Below are 17981 nucleotides of genomic sequence, written 5' to 3'. Positions count from 1 at the left end.
GTACACTCTCTTCAGTGGTAGCTCAGTACTGTGCAGAGTATACTCTATTCCATGGGATCTCAGTACTGTGCAGAGTACACTCTATTCCATGGGATCTCAGTACTGTGCAGAGTACACTCTCTTCTATTTGATCTCAGTACTGTGCAGAGTACACTCTATTCCATGGGATCTCAGTACTGTGCAGAGTACACTCTCTTCAGTGGTAGCTCAGTACTGTGCAAAGTACACTCTCTTCCATGGGATCTCAGTACTGTGCGGATTACACTCTATTCCATGGGAGCTCAGTACTGTGCAGAGTACACTCTCTTCCATGGGATCTCAGTACTGTGCAGAGTACACTCTATTCCATGGGAGCTCAGTACTCTGCAGAGTACACTCTATTCCATGGGAGCTCAGTACTCTGCAGAGTACACTCTATTCCATGGGAGCTCAGTACTGTGCAGAGTACACTCTCTTCCATGGAATCTCAGTACTGTGCAGAGTACACTCTATTCCATGGGATCTCAGTACTGTGCAGAATACACTCTCTTCAGTGGTAGCTCAGTACTGTGCAGAGTACACTCTATTCCATGGGATCTCAGTACTGTGCAGAGTACACTCTATTCCATGGGAGCTCAGTACTGTGCAGAGTACACTCTATTCCATGGGATCTCAGTACTGTGCAGAGTACACTCTATTCCATGGGAGCTCTGTCCTGTGCAGAGTACACTCTCTTCCATGGGATCTCAGTACTGTGCAGAGTACACTCTATTCCATGGGAGCTCAGTACTGTGCAGAGTACACTCTCTTCCATGGGATCTCAGTACTGTGCAGAGTACACTCTATTCAATGGGAGCTCAGTACTGTGCAGAGTACACTCTCTTCCATGGGATCTCAGTACTGTGCAGAGTACACTCTATTCCATGGGATCTCAGTACTGTGCAGAGTACACTCTCTTCCATGGGATCTCAGTACTGTGCAGAGTACACTCTATTCAATGGGAGCTCAGTACTGTGCAGAGTACACTCTCTTCCATGGGATCTCAGTACTGTTCAGAGTACACTCTATTCCATGGGATTTCAGTACTGTGCAGAGTACCCTCTATTCCATGGGATCTCAGTACTGTGCAGAGTAAACTCTATTCCATGGGATCTCAGTACTGTGCAGAGTACACTCAATTCCATGGGATCTCAGTACTGTGCAGAGTACACTCTATTCCATGGGATCTCAGTACTGTGCAGAGTACATTCTCTTCCATGGGATCTCAGTACTGTGCAGAGTACACTCTATTCAATGGGAGCTCAGTACTGTGCAGAGTACACTCTATTCCATGGGATCTCAGTACTGTGCAGAGAACACACTACTCCATGGGATCTCAGTACTGTGCAGAGTACACTCTATTCCATGGGATATCAGTACTGTGCAGAGTACACTCTATTCCATGGGATCCCAGTACTGTGCAGAGTACACTCTCTTCCATGGGATCTCAGTACTGTGCAGAGTACACTCTCTTCAGTGGTAGCTCAGTACTGTGCAGAGTACACTCTATTCCATGGGAGCTCAGTACCGTGCAGAGAACACTCTATTCCATGGGATCTCAGTACTGTGCAGAGTACACTCTTTTCCATGGGATCTCAGTACTGTGCAGAGTACACTCTCTTCAGTGGTAGCTCAGTACTGTGCAGAGTACACTCTATTCCATGGGATCTCAGTACAGTGCAGAGTACACTCTATTCCATGGGGTCTCAGTACTGTGCAGAGTACACTCTCTTCAGTGGTAGCTCAGTACTGTGCAGAGTACACTCTCTTCCATGGGATCTCAGTACTGTGCAGAGTACACTCTATTCCATGGGAGCTCAGTACTGTGCAGAGTACACTCTCTTCCATGGGATCTCAGTACTCTGCAGAGTACACTGTATTCCATTGGAGCTCAGTACTCTGCAGAGTACACTCTATTCCATGGGAGCTCAGTACTGTGCCGAGTACACTCTATTCCATGGGAGCTCAGTACTGTGCCGAGTACACTCTCTTCCATGGAATCTCAGTACTGTGCAGAGTACACTCTATTCCATGGGATCTCAGTACTGTGCAGAGTACACTCTCTTCAGTGGTAGCTCAGTACTGTGCAGAGTACACTCTATTCCATGGGATCTCAGTACTGTGCAGAGTACACTCTATTCCATGGGAGCTCAGTACTGTGCAGAGTACACTCTCTTCCATAGGATCTCAGTACTGTGCAGAGTACACTCCCTTCAGTGGTGGCTCAGTACTGTGCAGAGTATACTCTATTCCATGGGATCTCAGTACTGTGCAGAGTACATTCTATTCCACGGGAGCTCAGTACTGTGCAGAGTACACTCTCTTCCATGGGATCTCAGTACTGTGCAGAGTATACTCTATTCTATGGGATCTCAGTACTGTGCAGAGTACACTCTATTCCATGGGAGCTCAGCACTGTGCAGAGTACACTCTAATCCATGGGATCTCAGTACTGTGCAGAGTACACTCTATTCCATGGGATCTCAGTACTGTGCAGAATACACTCTCTTCAGTGGTAGCTCAGTACTGTGCAGAGTATACTGTATTCCGTGGGATCTCAGTACTGTACAGAGTACACTCTATTCCATGGAATCTCAGTACTGTGCAGAGTACACTCACTTCAGTGGTAGCTCAGTACTGTGCAGAGTATACTCTATTCCCTGGGATCTCAGTACTGTGCAGAGTACACTCTATTCCACTGGAGCTCAGTGCTGTGCAGAGTACACTCTCTTCCATGGGATCTCAGTACTGTGCAGAGTACACTCTATTCCATGGGATCTCAGTACTGTGCAGAGTACACTCTATTCCATGGAAGCTCAGTACTGTGCAGAGTACACTCTCTTCCATGGGATCTCTGTACTGTGCATAGTACACTCTATTCCATGGGATCTCAGTACTGTGCAGAGTACACTCTCTTCCCTGGGATCTCAGTACTGTGCAGAGTACACTCTCTTCCATGGGATCTCAGTACTGTGCAGAGTACACTCTCTTCCACGGTAGCTCAGTACTGTGCAGAGTGCACTCTCTTCCACGCGATCTCGGTACTGTGCAGAGTATACTCTATTCCATGGGATCTCAGTACTGTGCAGAGTACACTCTCTTCAGTGGTAGCTCAGTACTGTGCAGAGTACACTCTCTTCCATGGGATCTCAGTACTGTGAAGAGTACACTCTATTCCATGGGAGCTCAGTACTGTGCAGAGTACACTCTCTTCCATGGGATCTCAGTACTGTGCAGAGTACACTCTATTCCATGGGAGCTCAGTACTCTGCAGAGTACACCCTATTCCATGTGAGCTCAGTACTGTGCAGAGTACACTCTCTTCCATGGAATCTCAGTACTGTGCAGAGTACACTCTATTCCATGGGAGCTCAGTACACTGCAGAGTACACTCTATTCCATGGGATCTCAGTACTGTGCAGAGTACACTCTATTCCATGGGAGCTCAGTACTGTGCACAGTACACTCTAATCCATGGGATCTCAGTACTGTGTAGAGTACACTCTATTCCATGGGAGCTCAGTACTGTGCAGAGTACACTCTCTTCAGTGGTAGCTCAGTACTGTGCAAAGTATACTCTGCTCAGTACTGTGCAGAATAAACTCTATTCCATGGGATCTCAGTACTGTGCAGAGTACACTCTATTCCATGGGATCTCAGTACTGTGCAGAGTACACTCGATTCCATGGGAGCTCAGTACTGTGCACAGTACACTCTATTCCATGGGATATCAGTACTGTGCAGAGTACACTCTATTCCATGGGATCTCAGTACTGTGCAGAGTACACTCTCTTCAGTGGTAGCTCAGTACTGTGCAGAGTACACTCTATTCCCTGGGATCTCAGTACTGTGCAGAGTACACTCTATTCCATGGGCATTCAGTACTGTGCAGAGTACACTCTCTTCCATGGGATCTCAGTACTGTGCAGAGTACACTCTATTCAATGGGTGCTCAGTACTGTGCAGAGTACACTCTCTTCCATGGGATCTCAGTACTGTGCAGAGTACACTCTATTCCATGGGAGCTCAGTACTGTGCACAGTACACTCTAGTCCATGGGATCTCAGTACTGTGCAGAGTACACTCTATTCCATGGGAGCTCAGTACTGTGCAGAGTACACTCTCTTCAGTGGTAGCTCAGTAATGTTCAGAGTATACTCTATTCCATGGGATCTCAGTACTGTGCAGAGTACACTCTATTCCATGGGATCTCAATGCTGTGCAGAGTACACTCTATTCCATAGGATCGCAGTACTGTGCAGAGTACACTCTATTCCATGGGATCTCAGTACTGTGCAGAGTACACTCTCTTCCATGGGAGCTCAGTACTGTGCAAAGTACACTGTCTTCCATGGGATCTCAGTACTGTGCAGAGTACACTCTATTCCATGGGATCTCAGTACTGTGCAGAGTACACTCTATTCCATGGGTGCTCAGTACTGTGCAGAGTACACTCTCTTCCATGGGATCTCAGTACTGTGCAGAGTACACTCTATTCAATGGGAGCTCAGTACTGTGCAGAGTACACTCTCTTCCGTGGGATCTCAGTTCTGTGCAGAGCACACTCTATTCCATGGGAGCTCAGTACTGTGCAGAGTACACTCTCTTCCAAGGGATCTCAGTACTGTGCAGAGTACACTCTATTCCATGGGAGCTCAGTACTGTGCAGAGTACACTCTCTTCAGTGGTAGCTCAGTACTGTGCAGAGTATACTCTATTCCATGGGATCTCAGTACTGTGCAGAGTACAATCTATTCCATGGGATCTCAGTACTGTGCAGAGTACACTCTATTCCATGGGAGCTCAGTACTGTGCACAGTACACTCTAGTCCATGGGATCTCAGTACTGTGTAGAGTACACTCTACTCCATGGGAGCTCAGTACTGTGCAGAGTACACTCCCTTCAGTGGTAGCTCAGTACTGTGCAAGGTACACTCTATTCCATGGGATCTCAGTACTGTGCAAAGTACACTCGATTCCATTGGAGCTCAGTACTGTGCAGAGTACACTCTATTCCATGGGATCTCAGTACTGTGCAGAGTACACTCGATTCCATGGGAGCTCAGTACTGTGCACAGTACACTCTATTCCATGGGATCTCAGTACTGTGCAGAGTACACTCTATTCCATGGGAGCTCAGTACTGTGCACAGTAAACCCTAGTCCATGGGATCTCAGTACTGTGCAGAGTAAACTCTACTCCATGGGAGCTCAGTACTGTGCAGAGTACACTCTATTCCCTGGGATCTCAGTACTGTGCAGAGTACACTCTATTCCATGGGCGCTCAGTACTGTGCAGAGTACACTCTCTTCCATGGGATCTCAGTACTGTGCAGAGTACACTCTATTCAATGGGAGCTCAGTACTGTGCAGAGTACACTCTCTTCCATGGGATCTCAGTACTGTGCAGAGTACACTCTATTCCATGGGAGCTCAGTACTGTGCACAGTAAACCCTAGTCCATGGGATCTCAGTACTGTGCAGAGTAAACTCTATTCCATGGGAGCTCAGTACTGTGCAGAGTACACTCTCTTCAGTGGTAGCTCAGTACTGTGCAGAGTATACTCTATTCCATGGGATCTCAGTACTGTGCAGAGTACACTCTATTCCATGGGATCTCAATGCTGTGCAGAGTACACTCTCTTCCATGGGAGCTCAGTACTGTGCAAAGTACACTGTCTTCCATGGGATCTCAGTACTGTGCAGAGTACACTCTATTCCATGGGATCTCAGTACTGTGCAGAGTAAGCTCTATTCCATGGGCGCTCAGTACTGTGCAGAGTACACTCTCTTCCATGGGATCTCAGTACTGTGCAGAGTACACTCTATTCAATGGGAGCTCAGTACTGTGCAGAGTACACTCTCTTCCATGGGATCTCAGTACTGTGCAGAGCACACTCTATTCCATGGGAGCTCAGTACTGTGCAGAGTACACTCTCTTCCAAGGGATCTCAGTACTGTGCAGAGTACACGCTATTCCATGGGAGCTCAGTACTGTGCAGAGTACACTCTCTTCCATGGGAGCTCAGTACTGTGCAGAGTACACGCTATTCCATGGGAGCTCAGTACTGTGCAGAGTACACTCTCTTCAGTGGTAGCTCAGTACTGTGCAGAGTATACTCTATTCCATGGGATCTCAGTACTGTGCAGAGTACACTCTATTCCATGGGATCTCAGTACTGTGCAGAGTACACTCTATTCCATGGGAGCTCAGTACTGTGCACAGTACACTCTAGTCCATGGGATCTCAGTACTGTGTAGAGTACACTCTATTCCATGGGAGCTCAGTACTGTGCAGAGTACACTCTCTTCAGTGGTAGCTCAGTACTGTGCAAAGTACACTCTATTCCATGGGAGCTCAGTACTGTGCAGAGTAAACTCTATTCCATGGGATCTCAGTACTGTGCAAAGTACACTCGATTCCATGGGAGCTCAGTACTGTGCACAGTACACTCTATTCCATGGGATATCAGTACTGTGCAGAGTACACTCTATTCCATGGGATCTCAGTACTGTGCAGAGTACACTCTCTTCAGTGGTAGCTCAGTACTGTGCAGAGTACACTCTATTCCATGGGATCTCAGTACTGTGCAGAGTAAACTCTATTCCATGGGATCTCAGTACTGTGCAGAGTACACTCTATTCCATGGGATCTCAGTACTGTGCAGAGTACACTCTATTCCATGGGCGCTCAGTACTGTGCAGAGTACACTCTCTTCCATGGGATCTCAGTACTGTGCAGAGTACACTCTATTCAATGGGAGCTCAGTACTGTGCAGAGTACACTCTCTTCCATGGGATCTCAGTACTGTGCAGAGTACACTCTATTCCATGGGAGCTCAGTACTGTGCACAGTACACTCTAGTCCATGGGATCGCAGTACTATGCAGAGTACACTCTATTCCATGGGAGCTCAGTACTGTGCAGAGTACACTCTCTTCAGTGGTAGCTCAGTACTGTGCAGAGTATACTCTATTCCATGGGATCTCAGTACTGTGCAGAGTACACTCTATTCCATGGGATCTCAGTACTGTGCAGAGTACACTCTCTTCTATGGGATCTCAGTACTGTGCAGAGTACACTCTATTCCATGGGATCTCAGTACTGTGCAGAGTACACTCTCTTCAGTGGTAGCTCAGTACTGTGCAAAGTACACTCTCTTCCATGGGATCTCAGTACTGTGCGGATTACACTCTATTCCATGGGAGCTCAGTACTGTGCAGAGTACACTCTCTTCCATGGGATCTCAGTACTGTGCAGAGTACACTCTATTCCATGGGAGCTCAGTACTCTGCAGAGTACACTCTATTCCATGGGAGCTCAGTACTCTGCAGAGTACACTCTATTCCATGGGAGCTCAGTACTGTGCAGAGTACACTCTCTTCCATGGAATCTCAGTACTGTGCAGAGTACACTCTATTCCATGGGATCTCAGTACTGTGCAGAATACACTCTCTTCAGTGGTAGCTCAGTACTGTGCAGAGTACACTCTATTCCATGGGATCTCAGTACTGTGCAGAGTACACTCTATTCCATGGGAGCTCAGTACTGCGCAGAGTACACTCTATTCCATGGGATCTCAGTACTGTGCAGAGTACACTCTATTCCATGGGAGCTCTGTCCTGTGCAGAGTACACTCTCTTCCATGGGATCTCAGTACTGTGCAGAGTACACTCTATTCCATGGGATCTCAGTACTGTGCAGAGTACACTCTATTCCATGGGATCTCAGTACTGTGCAGAATACACTCTCTTCCCTGGGATCTCAGTACTGTGCAGAGTACACTCTCTTCCATGGGATCTCAGTACTGTGCAGAGTACACTCTCTTCCATGGTAGCTCAGTACTGTGCAGAGTACACTCTATTCCATGGGATCTCGGTACTGTGCAGAGTACACTCTATTCCATGGGATCTCAGTACTGTGCAGAGTACACTCTCTTCAGTGGGAGCTCAGTACTGTGCAGAGTACACTCTCTTCCATGGGATCTCAGTACTGTGCAGAGTACACTCTATTCCATGGGAGCTCAGTACTCTGCAGAGTACACTCTATTCCATGGGAGATCAGTACTCTGCAGAGTACACTCTATTCCATGGGAGCTCAGTACTGTGCAGAGTACACTCTCTTCTATGGGATCTCAGTACTGTGCAGAGTACACTCTATTCCATGGGATCTCAGTACTGTGCAGAGTACACTCTCTTCAGTGGTAGCTCAGTACTGTGCAAAGTACACTCTCTTCCATGGGATCTCAGTACTGTGCGGATTACACTCTATTCCATGGGAGCTCAGTACTGTGCAGAGTACACTCTCTTCCATGGGATCTCAGTACTCTGCAGAGTACACTCTATTCCATGGGAGCTCAGTACTCTGCAGAGTACACTCTATTCCATGGGAGCTCAGTACTCTGCAGAGTACACTCTATTCCATGGGAGCTCAGTACTGTGCAGAGTACACTCTCTTCCATAGAATCTCAGTACTGTGCAGAGTACACTCTATTCCATGGGATCTCAGTACTGTGCAGAATACACTCTCTTCAGTGGTAGCTCAGTACTGTGCAGAGTACACTCTATTCCATGGGATCTCAGTACTGTGCAGAGTACACTCTATTCCATGGGAGCTCAGTACTGTGCAGAGTACACTCTATTCCATGGGATCTCAGTACTGTGCAGAGTACACTCTATTCCATGGGAGCTCTGTCCTGTGCAGAGTACACTCTCTTCCATGGGATCTCAGTACTGTGCAGAGTACACTCTATTCCATGGGATCTCAGTACTGTGCAGAGTACACTCTATTCCATGGGATCTCAGTACTGTGCAGAGTACACTCTCTTCCCTGGGATCTCAGTACTGTGCAGAGTACACTCTCTTCCATGGGATCTCAGTACTGTGCAGAGTACACTCTCTTCCATGGTAGCTCAGTACTGTGCAGAGTACACTCTATTCCATGGGATCTCGGTACTGTGCAGAGTACACTCTATTCCATGGGATCTCAGTACTGTGCAGAGTACACTCTCTTCAGTGGGAGCTCAGTACTGTGCAGAGTACACTCTATTCCATGGGAGCTCTGTCCTGTGCAGAGTACACTCTCTTCCATGGGATCTCAGTACTGTGCAGAGTACACTCTATTCCATGGGATCTCAGTACTGTGCAGAGTACACTCTATTCCATGGGATCTCAGTACTGTGCAGAGTACACTCTCTTCCCTGGGATCTCAGTACTGTGCAGAGTACACTCTATTCCATGGGAGCTCTGTCCTGTGCAGAGTACACTCTCTTCCATGGGATCTCAGTACTGTGCAGAGTACACTCTATTCCATGGGAGCTCAGTACTGTGCAGAGTACACTCTATTCCATGGGATCTCAGTACTGTGCAGAGTACACTCTCTTCCCTGGGATCTCAGTACTGTGCAGAGTACACTCTCTTCCATGGGATCTCAGTACTGTGCAGAGTACACTCTCTTCCATGGTAGCTCAGTACTGTGCAGAGTACACTCTATTCCATGGGATCTCGGTACTGTGCAGAGTACACTCTATTCCATGGGATCTCAGTACTGTGCAGAGTACACTCTCTTCAGTGGGAGCTCAGTACTGTGCAGAGTACACTCTCTTCCATGGGATCTCAGTACTGTGCAGAGTACACTCTATTCCATGGGAGCTCAGTACTCTGCAGAGTACACTCTATTCCATGGGAGCTCAGTACTCTGCAGAGTACACTCTATTCCATGGGAGCTCAGTACTGTGCAGAGTACACTCTCTTCTATGGGATCTCAGTACTGTGCAGAGTACACTCTATTCCATGGGATCTCAGTACTGTGCAGAGTACACTCTCTTCAGTGGTAGCTCAGTACTGTGCAAAGTACACTCTCTTCCATGGGATCTCAGTACTGTGCGGATTACACTCTATTCCATGGGAGCTCAGTACTGTGCAGAGTACACTCTCTTCCATGGGATCTCAGTACTGTGCAGAGTACACTCTATTCCATGGGAGCTCAGTACTCTGCAGAGTACACTCTATTCCATGGGAGCTCAGTACTCTGCAGAGTACACTCTATTCCATGGGAGCTCAGTACTGTGCAGAGTACACTCTCTTCCATGGAATCTCAGTACTGTGCAGAGTACACTCTATTCCATGGGATCTCAGTACTGTGCAGAATACACTCTCTTCAGTGGTAGCTCAGTACTGTGCAGAGTACACTCTATTCCATGGGATCTCAGTACTGTGCAGAGTACACTCTATTCCATGGGAGCTCAGTACTGTGCAGAGTACACTCTATTCCATGGGATCTCAGTACTGTGCAGAGTACACTCTATTCCATGGGAGCTCTGTCCTGTGCAGAGTACACTCTCTTCCATGGGATCTCAGTACTGTGCAGAGTACACTCTATTCCATGGGATCTCAGTACTGTGCAGAGTACACTCTATTCCATGGGATCTCAGTACTGTGCAGAGTACACTCTCTTCCCTGGGATCTCAGTACTGTGCAGAGTACACTCTCTTCCATGGGATCTCAGTACTGTGCAGAGTACACTCTCTTCCATGGTAGCTCAGTACTGTGCAGAGTACACTCTATTCCATGGGATCTCGGTACTGTGCAGAGTACACTCTATTCCATGGGATCTCAGTACTGTGCAGAGTACACTCTCTTCAGTGGGAGCTCAGTACTGTGCAGAGTACACTCTCTTCCATGGGATCTCAGTACTGTGCAGAGTACACTCTATTCCATGGGAGCTCAGTACTCTGCAGAGTACACTCTATTCCATGGGAGCTCAGTACTCTGCAGAGTACACTCTATTCCATGGGAGCTCAGTACTGTGCAGAGTACACTCTCTTCCATGGAATCTCAGTACTGTGCAGAGTACACTCTATTCCATGGGATCTCAGTACTGTGCAGAATACACTCTATTCCATGGGCGCTCAGTACTGTGCAGAGTACACTCTCTTCCATGGGATCTCAGTACTGTGCAGAGTACACTCTATTCAATGGGAGCTCAGTACTGTGCAGAGTACACTCTCTTCCATGGGATCTCAGTACTGTGCAGAGTACACTCTATTCCATGGGAGCTCAGTACTGTGCACAGTAAACCCTAGTCCATGGGATCTCAGTACTGTGCAGAGTACACTCTATTCCATGGGAGCTCAGTACTGTGCAGAGTACACTCTCTTCAGTGGTAGCTCAGTACTGTGCAGAGTATACTCTATTCCATGGGATCTCAGTACTGTGCAGAGTACACTCTATTCCATGGGATCTCAATGCTGTGCAGAGTACACTCTATTCCATAGGATCGCAGTACTGTGCAGAGTACACTCTATTCCATGGGATCTCAGTACTGTGCAGAGTACACTCTCTTCCATGGGAGCTCAGTACTGTGCAAAGTACACTGTCTTCCATGGGATCTCAGTACTGTGCAGAGTACACTCTATTCCATGGGATCTCTGTACTGTGCAGAGTACACTCTATTCCATGGGCGCTCAGTACTGTGCAGAGTACACTCTCTTCCATGGGATCTCAGTACTGTGCAGAGTACACTCTATTCAATGGGAGCTCAGTACTGTGCAGAGTACACTCTCTTCCATGGGATCTCAGTACTGTGCAGAGCACACTCTATTCCATGGGAGCTCAGTACTGTGCAGAGTACACTCTCTTCCAAGGGATCTCAGTACTGTGCAGAGTACACGCTATTCCATGGGAGCTCAGTACTGTGCAGAGTACACTCTCTTCAGTGGTAGCTCAGTACTGTGCAGAGTATACTCTATTCCATGGGATCTCAGTACTGTGCAGAGTACACTCTATTCCATGGGATCTCAGTACTGTGCAGAGTACACTCTATTCCATGGGAGCTCAGTACTGTGCACAGTACACTCTAGTCCATGGGATCTCAGTACTGTGTAGAGTACACTCTATTCCATGGGAGCTCAGTACTGTGCAGAGTACACTCTCTTCAGTGGTAGCTCAGTACTGTGCAAAGTACACTCTATTCCATGGGAGCTCAGTACTGTGCAGAGTAAACTCTATTCCATGGGATCTCAGTACTGTGCAAAGTACACTCGATTCCATGGGAGCTCAGTACTGTGCACAGTACACTCTATTCCATGGGATATCAGTACTGTGCAGAGTACACTCTATTCCATGGGATCTCAGTACTGTGCAGAGTACACTCTCTTCAGTGGTAGCTCAGTACTGTGCAGAGTACACTCTATTCCATGGGATCTCAGTACTGTGCAGAGTAAACTCTATTCCATGGGATCTCAGTACTGTGCAGAGTACACTCTATTCCATGGGATCTCAGTACTGTGCAGAGTACACTCTATTCCATGGGCGCTCAGTACTGTGCAGAGTACACTCTCTTCCATGGGATCTCAGTACTGTGCAGAGTACACTCTATTCAATGGGAGCTCAGTACTGTGCAGAGTACACTCTCTTCCATGGGATCTCAGTACTGTGCAGAGTACACTCTATTCCATGGGAGCTCAGTACTGTGCACAGTACACTCTAGTCCATGGGATCGCAGTACTATGCAGAGTACACTCTATTCCATGGGAGCTCAGTACTGTGCAGAGTACACTCTCTTCAGTGGTAGCTCAGTACTGTGCAGAGTATACTCTATTCCATGGGATCTCAGTACTGTGCAGAGTACACTCTATTCCATGGGATCTCAGTACTGTGCAGAGTACACTCTCTTCTATGGGATCTCAGTACTGTGCAGAGTACACTCTATTCCATGGGATCTCAGTACTGTGCAGAGTACACTCTCTTCAGTGGTAGCTCAGTACTGTGCAAAGTACACTCTCTTCCATGGGATCTCAGTACTGTGCGGATTACACTCTATTCCATGGGAGCTCAGTACTGTGCAGAGTACACTCTCTTCCATGGGATCTCAGTACTGTGCAGAGTACACTCTATTCCATGGGAGCTCAGTACTCTGCAGAGTACACTCTATTCCATGGGAGCTCAGTACTCTGCAGAGTACACTCTATTCCATGGGAGCTCAGTACTGTGCAGAGTACACTCTCTTCCATGGAATCTCAGTACTGTGCAGAGTACACTCTATTCCATGGGATCTCAGTACTGTGCAGAATACACTCTCTTCAGTGGTAGCTCAGTACTGTGCAGAGTACACTCTATTCCATGGGATCTCAGTACTGTGCAGAGTACACTCTATTCCATGGGAGCTCAGTACTGTGCAGAGTACACTCTATTCCATGGGATCTCAGTACTGTGCAGAGTACACTCTATTCCATGGGAGCTCTGTCCTGTGCAGAGTACACTCTCTTCCATGGGATCTCAGTACTGTGCAGAGTACACTCTATTCCATGGGATCTCAGTACTGTGCAGAGTACACTCTATTCCATGGGATCTCAGTACTGTGCAGAGTACACTCTCTTCCCTGGGATCTCAGTACTGTGCAGAGTACACTCTCTTCCATGGGATCTCAGTACTGTGCAGAGTACACTCTCTTCCATGGTAGCTCAGTACTGTGCAGAGTACACTCTATTCCATGGGATCTCGGTACTGTGCAGAGTACACTCTATTCCATGGGATCTCAGTACTGTGCAGAGTACACTCTCTTCAGTGGGAGCTCAGTACTGTGCAGAGTACACTCTCTTCCATGGGATCTCAGTACTGTGCAGAGTACACTCTATTCCATGGGAGCTCAGTACTCTGCAGAGTACACTCTATTCCATGGGAGCTCAGTACTCTGCAGAGTACACTCTATTCCATGTGAGCTCAGTACTGTGCAGAGTACACTCTCTTCCATGGAATCTCAGTACTGTGCAGAGTACACTCTATTCCATGGGATCTCAGTTCTGTGCAGAATACACTCTCTTCAGTGGTAGCTCAGTACTGTGCAGAGTACACTCTATTCCATGGGATCTCAGTACTGTGCAGAGTACACTCTATTCCATGGGAGCTCAGTACTGTGCAGAGTACACTCTATTCCATGGGATCTCAGTACTGTGCAGAGTACACTCTATTCCATGGGATCTCAGTACTGTGCAGAGTACACTCTCTTCCATGGGATCTCAGTACTGTGCAGAGTACACTCTCTTCAGTGGGAGCTCAGTACTGTGCAAAGTACACTCTCTTCCATGGGATCTCAGTACTGTGCAGAGTACACTATATTCCATGGGATCTCAGTACTGTGCAGAGTACACTCTATTCCATGGGATCTCAGTACTGTGCAGAGTACACTCTATTCCATGGGATCTCAGTACTGTGCAGGGTACACTCTCTTCCATGGGATCTCAGTACTGTGCAGAGTACACTCTCTTCAGTGGTAGCTCAGTACTGTGCAGAGTACACTCTATTCCATGGGATCTCAGTACTGTGCAGAGTATACTCTATTCCATGGGATCTCAGTACTGTGCAGAGTACACTCTATTCCATGGGATCTCAGTACTGTGCAGAGTACACTCTCTTCTATGGGATCTCAGTACTGTGCAGAGTACACTCTATTCCATGGGATCTCAGTACTGTGCAGAGTACACTCTCTTCAGTGGTAGCTCAGTACTGTGCAAAGTACACTCTCTTCCATGGGATCTCAGTACTGTGCAGAGTACACTCTATTCCATGGGAGCTCAGTACTGTGCAGAGTACACTCTCTTCCATGGGATCTCAGTACTGTGCAGAGTACACTCTATTCCATGGGAGCTCAGTACTCTGCAGAGTACACTCTATTCCATGGGAGCTCAGTACTGTGCAGAGTACACTCTCTTCCATGGAATCTCAGTACTGTGTAGAGTACACTCTATTCCATGGGATCTCAGTACTGTGCAGAATACACTCTCTTCAGTGGTAGCTCAGTACTGTGCAGAGTACACTCTATTCCATGGGATCTCAGTACTGTGCAGAGTACACTCTATTCCATGGGAGCTCAGTACTGTGCAGAGTACACTCTATTCCATGGGATCTCAGTACTGTGCAGAGTACACTCTATTCCATGGGAGCTCTGTACTGTGCAGAGTACACTCTCTTCCATGGGATCTCAGTACTGTGCAGAGTACACTCTATTCCATGGGATCTCAGTACTGTGCAGAGTACACTCTTTTCCATGGTAGCTCAGTACTGTGCAGAGTACACTCTCTTCCATGGGATCTCGGTACTGTGCAGAGTACACTCTATTCCATAGGATCTCAGTACTGTGCAGAGTACACTCTCTTCAGTGGGAGCTCAGTACTGTGCAGAGTACACTATCTTCCATGGGATCACAGTACTGTGCAGAGTACACTATTCCATGGGATCTCAGTACTGTGCAGAGTACACTCTATTCCATGGGATCTCAGTACTGTGCAGAGTACACTCTCTTCAGTGGTAGCTCAGTACTGTGCAGAGTACACTCTATTCCATGGGATCTCAGTACTGTGCAGAGTACACTCTCTTCCATGGGATCTCAGTACTGTGCAGAGTACACTCTATTCCATGGGAGCTCAGTACTGTGCAGAGTACACTCTCTTCCATAGGATCTCAGTACTGTGCAGAGTACATTCTCTGCAGTGGTAGCTCAGTACTGTGCAGAGTATACTCTATTCCATGTGATCTCAGTACTGTGCAGAGTACATTCTATTCCACGGGAGCTCAGTACTGTGCAGAGTACACTCTATTCCATTGGATCTCAGTACTGTGCAGAGTACACTCTATTCCATGGGAGCTCAGCACTGTGCAGAGTACACTCTAGTCCATGGGATCTCAGTACTGTGCAGAGTACACTCTATTCCATGGAATCTCAGTACTGTGCAGAGTACACTCTCTTCAGTGGTAGCTCAGTACTGTGCAGAGTATACTCTATTCCCTGGGATCTCAGTACTGTGCAGAGTACACTCTATTCCACGGGAGCTCAGTGCTGTGCAGAGTACACTCTCTTCCATGGGATCTCAGTACTGTGCAGAGTACACTCTATTCCATGGGATCTCAGTACTGTGCAGAGTACACTCTATTCCATGGGAGCTCAGTACTGTGCAGAGTACACTCTCTTCCATGGGATCTCTGTACTGTGCATAGCACACTCTATTCCATGGGATCTCAGTACTGTGCAGAGTACACTCTCTTCCCTGGGATCTCAGTACTGTGCAGAGTACACTCTCTTCCATGGGATCTCAGTACTGTGCAGAGTACAATCTCTTCCATGGTAGCTCAGTACTGTGCAGAGTGCACTCTCTTCCACGGGATCTCGGTACTGTGCAGAGTACACTCTATTCCATGGGATCTCAGTACTGTGCAGAGTACACTCTCTTCAGTGGTAGCTCAGTACTGTGCAGAGTACACTCTCTTCCATGGGATCTCAGTACTGTTAAGAGTACACTCTATTCCATGGGAGCTCAGTACTGTGCAGAGTACACTCTCTTCCATGGGATCTCAGTACTGTGCAGAGTACACTCTTTTCCATGGGAGCTCAGTACTCTGCAGAGTACACCCTATTCCATGTGAGCTCAGTACTGTGCAGAGTACACTCTCTTCCATGGAATCTCAGTACTGTGCAGAGTACACTCTATTCCATGGGATCTCAGTACTGTGCAGAGTACACTCTATTCCATGGGAGCTCATTACTGTGCAGAGTACACTCTCTTCCATGGGATCTCAGTACTGTGCAGAGTACACTCTATTCCATGGGAGCTCAGTACTGTGCAGAGTACACTCTCTTCAGTGGTAGCTCAGTACTGTGCAGAGGACACTCTCTTCAGTGGTAGCTCAGTACTGTGCAGAGTACACTTTATTCCATGGGATCTCAGTACTGTGCAGAGTACACTATTTTCCATGGGATCTCAGTACTGTGCAGAGTACACTCTCTTCAGTGGTAGCTCAGTACTGTGCAGAGTATACTCTCTTCCATGGGATCTCAGTACTGTTAAGAGTACACTCTATTCCATGGGAGCTCAGTACTGTGCAGAGTACACTCTCTTCCATGGGATCTCAGTACTGTGCAGAGTACACTCTATTCCATGGGATCTCAGTACTGTGCAGAGTACACTCTTTTCCATGGGAGCTCAGTACTCTGCAGAGTACACCATATTCCATGTGAGCTCAGTACTGTGCAGAGTACACTCTCTTCCATGGAATCTCAGTACTGTGCAGAGTACACTCTATTCCATGGGATCTCAGTACTGTGCAGAGTACACTCTATTCCATGGGAGCTCATTACTGTGCAGAGTACACTCTCTTCCATGGGATCTCAGTACTGTGCAGAGTACACTCTATTCCATGGGAGCTCAGTACTGTGCAGAGTACACTCTCTTCAGTGGTAGCTCAGTACTGTGCAGAGGACACTCTCTTCAGTGGTAGCTCAGTACTGTGCAGAGTACACCTTATTCCATGGGATCTCAGTACTGTGCAGAGTACACTATTTTCCATGGGATCTCAGTACTGTGCAGAGTACACTCTCTTCAGTGGTAGCTCAGTACTGTGCAGAGTATACTCTATTCCATGGGATCTCAGTACTGTGCAGAGTACACTCTATTCCATGGGAGCTCTGTACTGTGCAGAGTACACTCTCTTCCATGGGACCTCAGTACTGTGCAGAGTACACTCTATTCCATGGGATCTCAGTACTGTGCAGAGTACACTCTCTTCCATGGTAGCTCAGTACTGTGCAGAGTACACTCTCTTCCATGGGATCTCGGTACTGTGCAGAGTACACTCTATTCCATAGGATCTCAGTACTGTGCAGAGTACACTCTCTTCAGTGGGAGCTCAGTACTGTGCAGAGTACACTATCTTCCATGGGATCACAGTACTGTGCAGAGTACACTATTCCATGGGATCTCAGTACTGTGCAGAGTACACTCTATTCCATGGGATCTCAGTACTGTGCAGAGTACACTCTCTTCAGTGGTAGCTCAGTACTGTGCAGAGTACACTCTATTCCATGGGATCTCAGTACTGTGCAGAGTACACTCTCTTCCATGGGATCTCAGTACTGTGCAGAGTACACTCTATTCCATGGGAGCTCAGTACTGTGCAGAGTACACTCTCTTCC

This window comes from Ambystoma mexicanum, chromosome 4q, assembly GCF_040938575.1.
Source record: "Ambystoma mexicanum isolate Mex_15411 chromosome 4q, UKY_AmexF1_1, whole genome shotgun sequence".
Classification (NCBI taxonomy): Eukaryota; Metazoa; Chordata; class Amphibia; order Caudata; family Ambystomatidae; genus Ambystoma; species Ambystoma mexicanum.
Note: the sequence above shows the minus strand (reverse complement) of the source record.